The following is a 7352-nucleotide window of genomic DNA, read 5'->3' as shown; positions in this document are numbered from 1 at the left end:
TATATATATATATATATATATATATATATACGAGAACACCCGACATTTCAAGGCCGTATCCAGGTCACGCTCCCTGACCAAGGGCCCCAACACCACTGCCACTGCCGCTGGTCAATGAGCGAGAGCTAAGCACCGCCTTGCAACGTTGGGTATTCCATTGATACATACCGATGACTGCTTGAAACCATCGCTTAACTAGAGCCTCCTGGAATATTAAATGTTGGCTAATTTCAACATGGGAACTATTCAGTCATTTTACATTACTAACGTCTTAAAAACATTTTCAGCCGTCGCAAGGACACAGTTCTGCGACATCAGCAGCCTTCTGGTTGATGGAAAGTCCAGGTTGGAATTGTGTTTGTCGACAAACTTGGCTGACAGAAGCGGTTGGGTGGGTTGGAGGCCTGCGACGAGCCTTGTTTCAGTTCATGAGTAGCGCACACACCTTTGTAGGGAGGCGGCTACTAAGAGATGTCGGGAACTGCGACATTAACTGCCCTAGTCCTTTGATACTCGGTAAAATAAATAAATCCCCACTGAGCATTCCATCCGATACACATCGGGTGCGCATATATGCTTACCAAGTGCACAAGGCAGACTCCGATCCGTATCTCTAGCCGCCAGCACGGCCCGTTCAACTACTCAGAAGAGACGCAGTATCTACGAACACTTTGTCACTTGAGCCTGTGGATCAGACGCGTTGATCCTCTCACCTGTGACCACGGGCCCCCGCTTACCTCTCACCTGTAATCATGGCGTGACTGCCTCTCCACTGTAACCACGGGCCTGATCTCTCACCTGTGACAATGGTGTGACGCCTCTCCCGGTAACAACGGCCTGTCGCTGATCTCCCTCACCTGTGACCACGGCGCGACCCTCTCACCTGTGACCACGGCCTGATCTCTCGCCTGTGACCAACGGCGTGACCGTCTCACCTGTGACCACGGCCGTGACCTCTCACCTGTGACCACAGCGTGACCTCCTCACCTGTGACCACGGCGTGACCTCTCACCTGTGACCACGGCGTTCGTGACCTCTCACCTGTGATCACGGCGTGACCCCTCTCACTGTGACCACAGCGTGACCTCTCACCCTGTAACCACGGCCGTGACCCTCTCACCTGTGATCACCACGTGGACCTCTCACCTGTAATCATGGCGTGACCTCTCACCTGTGACTACACCATGACCTCACCTGTGATCACCACGTGACCTCTCACCTGTGGCCTCGACGTGACCTCTCACTGTGACTACACCATGACCTCACCTGTGACCACCACGTGACCTCTCACCTATGGCCTCGACGTGACTCTCACCTGTGACTACACCATGACCTCACCTGTGACCACCACGTGACCTCTCACCTATGGCCTCGACGTGACCTCTCACCTGTGACTACACCATGACCTCACCTGTGATCACCACGTGACCTCTCACCTGTGGCCTCGACGTGATCTCTCACCTGTGAAGACAGTGCGACTGCGTCGGCACCGGCGGCCAGCGCACAGGTCGGCGTGCTCGTCCTGTCTCGTGCGCAGGTACACAGGTACCGGTACCCCCGACGCGGCCCGGGTCAGGCTGCGGTACGGCTAGCGCCAGCGGGCTGCAGCCCACCTGTTGGACAGGACGATGCTCGGGAGGCTGGTGATGCACCCTTGAGCCCAAGCTCTTAACCATGTAGCATTCTACAAATTGTGGCACAATGCATTATCAAATGGCCCGTGCCAGACTACACAAATGCTCTACAATGAATGCACGAAAGTAGTTTTTGCCATGCGTAGCATACTAAAGTTCGTCTGTGATACCTAAAGCATACACATCGTCCACCCTCCTAACCATGTGAATCGCTCTTTTCCGTGTTCTCTCAACATCTCGTCATTCACCTTGAGGATTAACACCAGGATGAACACCGCAAGCAATGTACCACCTTTAACACCATTACCCATCGCATAATCCTGGAATGGTTCATTTAGGCTTACAAGACACCAAACCGGAGACACAATATAATGAATGATCAAAATAGCCGACCAACTTCACTTCGGAAACATTTTTGTTCCGTCATCTCGTACCAATTCGGCAATTGCAGAAAGCGCAGATTGATCCCAATGACAGTTTTAGCCCGACAGGATCAAATCATTAAGTACCGAGACCCGAACTGGCCAATACCTACACGACGACGAAACAAAAACGCAGCCCCAAAAAGCACTTACGGCTATTTTAATCGCCCCGACGACAAACCATGGGTTTAGATCCATCTTATCCTTTCTGTGTGCGTTTGAGGCTTGATACAAACTTAGGTCCCTGTTATCCCATCTTATCCTTTCATCGATCTTACGATGAAAAGGGATACCATGAGAACCAAATATCAAGTACAAAAACCTCTTTGAAGTGAAAACTATGCTGTTTTACTTCAAGTGGGACGGCGACCTTTATAAGCGATTCAGGGAGGGTGGGTATCTCCACCTCACCCTCTCATTTTTCCTAAATGGTGTGTGCACACTCAACTAAACAAGAATAAAATAAGACATCAAATGACCCCAAGAAACACAACGCCCAGACCCCTTTTTCAGCATCTTGCAAACCAAGGACAGACAATTCCTTAGAAGCGTTGGCAAGGAGTAACCCTTCCATTGTGCTGGACTTCAATTCTACATATTGCCAGGTATCTGTGAACCCTCAGGACCCGGAAAGAGCAGCTATTGCAACTCCATTTGGTGCATACTGTCCTTGTCGTATGCCCCTGGGCCTGTCTGCCTCACCGGCCACGTCCGCGCAATTGCTCGATATTGTGCTGACTGATTTATCGCCCCATATACCTCGGAGCTATTTCGATGACGTCATCTCGCATGGACGCACTTTCGATGAGCTTTTGGCCAGCCTAGAGACGGCGTTGGGTCGACTGAATGATGCAGGGCTGGCATTAAATTTGAGCGAATGTGCGAGGTTTCGGCCCAGTGTGACATTCCTGGGTCATGTAGCATCTGAGGATGGCAGCCGGGTTGACCCAGCGAGAGTCGAAAAGGTACGACAGGGTCCGGTATGAAAAACCGCTCAGCAGCCAGCAAGTCTCCTCGGTGCGGCAACACTTTTCACACATTATGCTGATGGCTTCAGTACTCTAGCTGCACTACTATTCCGTTTGACAAACAAAGACGTACGGTTCACCTGAAGCTCTGAGGCACAGATTGCTTTCGGCATGCTAAAAGACGCGTTGGTGCGCCGCTCCAATTCGTTTTGAAGCACTTATCAAGTCACGAAGCGTTAGCTGCTTGGCGTGACGGTTGTTCGCTCGACATTCTTACGTTTTCTCGACGGGAAAACACGTGACGGTGTTTCGCTCGACATTCTTACGTTTTCTCGACGGGAAAACACGTGACGGTGTTCGCTCGACATTCTTACGTTTTCTCGACGGGAAAACCGTGACGGTGTTCGCTCGACATTCTTACGTTTTCTCGACGGGAAAACACGTGACGGTGTTCGCTCGACATTCTTACGCTTTCCCGGCGGGAAAACACGTGACGGTGTTCGCTCGACATTCTTACATTTTCTCGACGGGAAAACACGTGACGGTGTTCGCTCGACATTCTTACGTTTTCTCGACGGGAAAACACGTGACGGTGTTCGCTCGACATTCTTACGTTTTCTCGACGGGAAAACACGTGACGGTGTTCGCTCGACATTCTTACGTTTTCTCGACGGGAAAGCACGCGACGGTGTTCGCTCGACATTCTTACGTTTTCTCGACGGGAAAACACGTGACGGTGTTCGCTCGACATTTTTACGTTTTCTCGGCGGGAAAACACTTTGCTGCGCAGCGACCATGCTTCCTCACAGCGCCTGAAGCAGTTAAAAAATTTGACGGGTATGTTAGCTTGCTGGTTACAGAAACGGGAACACTACTCATTTGACGTAGCATAGAAGCCTGGAAGAGAGGTTCCTGCTGCGGGTGGGTTAAGCCGACGGCCCTAGTTTACTGCTGATGCGACAACGCAGACGGATGCGGAGAGGTGTTTTCAGCTACTTCACTGCCTTCATTGGTCCTTGCGTTTTACTCGAGCAGAGCAACAGGCTGGCGCTGCCATATCACGGATAGCGCAACATATATTCCAATGGAGCAAGCCACACGAAAATCTGCTGAAGCATGGCGCATCATATTTGTCTCTGGTGAAAATTGCGAATGCCGTGTGGGTGCTGTACCGTGATTGCCGCCGACGGCCATTTGATGATGGTCAGCTACAGGTCGTGGTGCCAGAGCCGCTGATACCTGGAGTGACATCGTCAATGCACAGTGGACTAACGGGAAGCCATTTTGCCCATGATAAGCTGGTTGCACAAATCAAAGTCGGAATGTGACGGTAAAATGTTCGTGTGGGTAAGCTGCTGTGACGGATGCGAGTGCCGTGAAGCTAGGAACCCTGCCATCCCGGCACGGAGGACGTCCCTGGGACAGCTGTCTGTATTTACACCTCAGGTGGTGATGGGCATGGATATTTCGTCAGAGTTACCACGTACAGTTAGTGGCAACAAACACTTGCTAATTCTCGCCGATCATTTTCCGCGCTGCTGTGAGTTTTACCTTTTGTGTGCTTTCACCGCGGTGAGGGTAGTTCCAGTTTTGTTCACGAATTCATCAGCAGGCACGGAGTTCGCTCTAGAATTCACTTGAATCAGAAAGTATGTTTACCGGGGATGTCTTGACAAAAAATGTGAGTTTTGGGCGTTGAAAATTCAAAGCAATAGTTGTCGTCCACAATGAAATGGCATCGTTGACTGACTAGATCGCACCACTGTAGCGATACTATCAAAACATCTGGAGTCGGGGCGGCACGAACAGTGGGGCGAACACAGCTGATACTGATGTATAAGTAGTGTTTGGATATAGATCACAAATTCAGCGCTCTCTAGAGTTTTCCCCGCACGAACTGATGTTTGGGCGGTGTGCAAAGCTTCCCGCCGAAATGCATCTAGGCACCTTTAGTAAATTGGTGGAAAGCTATCGCACAATGTTTTGACAATCTACTAGCAGACTCGCAGAAAATGTATGGTTTTGCTCTGAATGCAGCTAACGCATGTCATGACAAGAACAAACCTATGCATGAAAGGAAAGAAAATTAAGTTATCTATGCCCCAGGGGACAGGGTTTTGTTGCACAGAGCCGTCATGCCACCCGGACAATATAACAGATTGGTCCCACTGCACAAACCCGCGGCTGCTAAGCCGAGGATGGGCGGTAGGAATGATCGGGTGCAATTAAAGGGTTTCTCCTGAAATGTGTGGTTATTTATATGAGCCCTTCGGCTGCAAGAAGACTGATAGCCAGATGTTAAGCGTTGTTTCTTCTGAGGTTGCCAACGTAGGATTAAGTACTGCAAGACGTGGTTCTCACCCCAGTTCGATAGCGGTGAATGCCGAGTGTTTGGTTGGGAGCAGAATTGCCCGTCCGTGGACCAGACGGCGGGCAGGGATTTCGTTTACTTATCTCGGAGTGACGGTGTCCCCAGCGTGCCGTTGGGAACTCCGGTGCGTTCCTCTTGTGTTCCAAGGGTGCCAGTGCCTACACCCGGAGATCACGCCGCCGCTGTCGCCCTCTGGATCAGCACGCTCCGTTGTATGTCGCATTACAGTAATTCTCCTATTGCAGATATATTATTTGAATGCCAGGAATACCATGACCGTATGAACTAATATGCCATGTGCGAACGTCGCCCTGAGCCCTGTGTTAAGATGCTGCAATACTCTAACCTTACAGTACCCTCGCTGTTGGTTGCGTCAAGTTATAGTTAAACACAGGCGCTAGCAAACCCGGTGCCAGACGGACAGGCAAATGCATTCGATGAGGACTGCGACCAGAAAAGTGCGTTTAGCATCAGCGGCTGGGCATATGTGCGTAAATGCGGTTTGCGACTGCGACGTTGGCTGTTATTTGGGGTTTCACATATCTGGAGTAGATGGTGGGAATTAAGAATCACGGTACTTGATATGATAAGGGAGAAGTAATGATTGAGTGGTTGGTGAATCCCTCACAAATTGTGCGCCCGGCATGGCGGGAAATATCCACCAATCACCTTGCCGAGTTTGTCATGTTGCCATGAAATATGTTTGGATTGTGTAAAAGGGAGATTTCGTGACTTAAATTCGAGTGTCGGGAGTACAGGTAACGACTAATGACTTGACGCATTTTGGACTGAGGCCTATTTGTTCAGCGGCTCTAAGTCTGGGCATGAATTCGTAATGTGCGCGTTAACCCGAAACAGCGCGCACCTGCATATACGCACCCACCGTACAGCTGGTTTTACGCCATTTTTTAAGATTTGATCCGAATCATTCGTATGGATGGATCTCTGGAATCAGAGCTCATACTAAGCAGTGCTTGCGTGAGCCCTGACCCCTACCATCCGATCGCACAATTCCAGGCAGCGGCAGAAATTAGTGTGCGAAAGTTTACGTGCCACAATGCTCGGCACGGTCAGTCCTGCCCTCTGACGTGAACTGATCTTAAGCGCGGCCGCTGCCAGCGGTCGCAAGCCATACCCGTCAAGGGCACATAGCGAGCGCTTAAAGCGACTCAGGCCCACCCCGCCACGGGTTGGTGAATCGGAAGGCAGGCGCTCTAACCAACTGAGCCACCTGGACGGGAATTTGCTCTGTTTGCTGCGAGCTGACATGAACCCTAGAAAAACTCTCCCAAACGTATGTGTCCGTTCGCATATATCGATGCCCATGTATTCACAGATACGTCGCGTTCTCCCTTGTCAGCAGTTGTTAGCTTTGTGTCAGTGCGAAGACGGGAGTCAAAATTTAGACCCGGGAATGGCCTGACTTTGATCTACCATAGGTAAGTGACCTTACAAGGTATGTCCAATTTGCTTACGCCAAAGGATTGTCATTTCATTGGGGCTTTACGACGCACTCAGCTGCTGAGGCCATATGGTGTCGCCTGCCTCTCACCCTGGCAGGAAGGGCGGGCACCACGGGGAATTGAACCCCGTACCTCTGGTTTCCCAGACGTGCAGTGCTTAACGCAGACGCGTTACGCGCGTAACGCAGACGCGTTAACCACTACACAACCCAAAAGGATTGTCTATTAAGTTGCCTACAGCGATACAAAATCTGTCGCGTCTACGCTGCGTCATTCGGAAGTTATTTTAAAAAAAACTTCGGGGGGGAGAAATTAACCCCCACCCGAGCGCTTATTATCCAAATGGGAAAAATGAATTCGTGACGATATTGCAATGCAGAAAAAAAGGCCGTCTGGTCAATCGGCTTGAAAACACATGCTTGACAATGTATAAACACATGTGCGTGCATAATTGCGTTTTCTGGTGTAAAAGGCATGCTTCTTACTGAAATCTG

This window comes from Pollicipes pollicipes, unplaced genomic scaffold, assembly GCF_011947565.3.
Source record: "Pollicipes pollicipes isolate AB1234 unplaced genomic scaffold, Ppol_2.1 Scaffold_6686;HRSCAF=7923_pilon_pilon_pilon, whole genome shotgun sequence".
NCBI classification, from domain to species: domain Eukaryota; kingdom Metazoa; phylum Arthropoda; class Thecostraca; order Pollicipedomorpha; family Pollicipedidae; genus Pollicipes; species Pollicipes pollicipes.
The sequence above is the reverse complement of the archived record's forward strand: the minus strand, read 5'-3'. Positions refer to the sequence as shown.